Source organism: Amphimedon queenslandica, unplaced genomic scaffold (genome assembly GCF_000090795.2).
Source record: "Amphimedon queenslandica unplaced genomic scaffold, v1.1 AMPQUscaffold_6233_Cont21806, whole genome shotgun sequence".
Taxonomy (NCBI): domain Eukaryota; kingdom Metazoa; phylum Porifera; class Demospongiae; order Haplosclerida; family Niphatidae; genus Amphimedon; species Amphimedon queenslandica.
Window position 1 is genome coordinate 1 of NW_003553473.1, and position 1,118 is coordinate 1,118.

The 1,118-nt window shown below is 36.4% G+C and overlaps 1 long non-coding RNA gene across 1 annotated transcript; it reads right to left on the reverse strand.

Annotated features, from left to right (window-relative positions):
- Positions 1-43: 43 nt before the first annotated feature.
- LOC109592122 (uncharacterized) lies at positions 44-590 on the reverse strand. Its single transcript, XR_002190188.1, has 2 exons — positions 226-590; positions 44-168 (listed from the first exon to the last, which is right to left on the reverse strand). It is a non-coding gene; the product is annotated as an uncharacterized LOC109592122 (long non-coding RNA).
- Between the last annotated feature and the right edge of the window lie 528 nt (positions 591-1,118).

The window sequence follows — 1,118 nt, forward strand, 5'->3', positions numbered from 1 at the left end:
TATCTCTCTCTCTCTCTCTCTTACTTTTTTACTTCATGCAAGCTTATAATTACAATATTCACATTATTTTTTTAAAAGAAGAATTCTGATAATAGTCCAGTAGGGTTTGTCAGTTGTGATTGAGAGATGAGATATTCCTCAGCAGTAGAGCTACAGTTCATTCTGTGCCTGTAGTATATAAGTATATCATTATAAAATATACAAATAAATTAACTACTAACTAACCATTGGAAATGTTCAATACAGCACAGAGCATTAGTTATTGACTTGAGACCTTTTGATGACCTAAACCACAACATGATCTGGATGAATTACTATAGCTGACTGTTGCAAAAACTATTTTTTATATTCTAATGGCAAAAAGGTCACATCACAAGCTATTATCGTACTTGCCCCAAATACACCCTACAAAAACTTTTTATTGAGTGCACCTCCTGGTCAAGATAATAAATAATTTCAAAATTGTTCCTATCTAAACAACAGGCTGTATTACAGGTGCTGCAGGTACATGTCCCACATGTACTCTATTATCTATGGCTATTTACATGTACATAAAACCAATCATATGCATTAAGGATTGCTACTCCTCATGGCTATGCATCAGAACCGCTTCATGTTTAGTGCATGAACAGACATGACCTGGATCTTATGCATAGAGGAGGAGCAGCCACCCTGCTTGTGAGTTGTGCCTAGGACCAAGCAGGGTGTTCCATATTTTATTTTGATAGGTGTGAAGAAGAATCATATAGTCAATGGTTTTATACTAAAAATTAGATTATCTAACAATGAAATCTATTTTTCAGACACCCCGCAATTGCTTGGCTATGTAATTCCTACACTCTATAAAACCAATCATGGTACTCTACCCATTGCAGTTGTTCAAACAACCACATTGAACTGAAGTGAGTCATTGAGTGGCGATGAATGCATCAATGATACACTGACAGGTCTATGTGCCCTCATGGTGGTCTGGCTAGCCCAGCCCTATGGTGATCTTGCTTGAACAACAGCCGCCTTGCTCGTTCTTAGGATCGAGCAAGGTGTTTTTGTTTTTTTTTCTCATTTGGTACTAGTATAAAAAAATACTACAAATGCTTTGGATTGGTAAGTTTGATTCA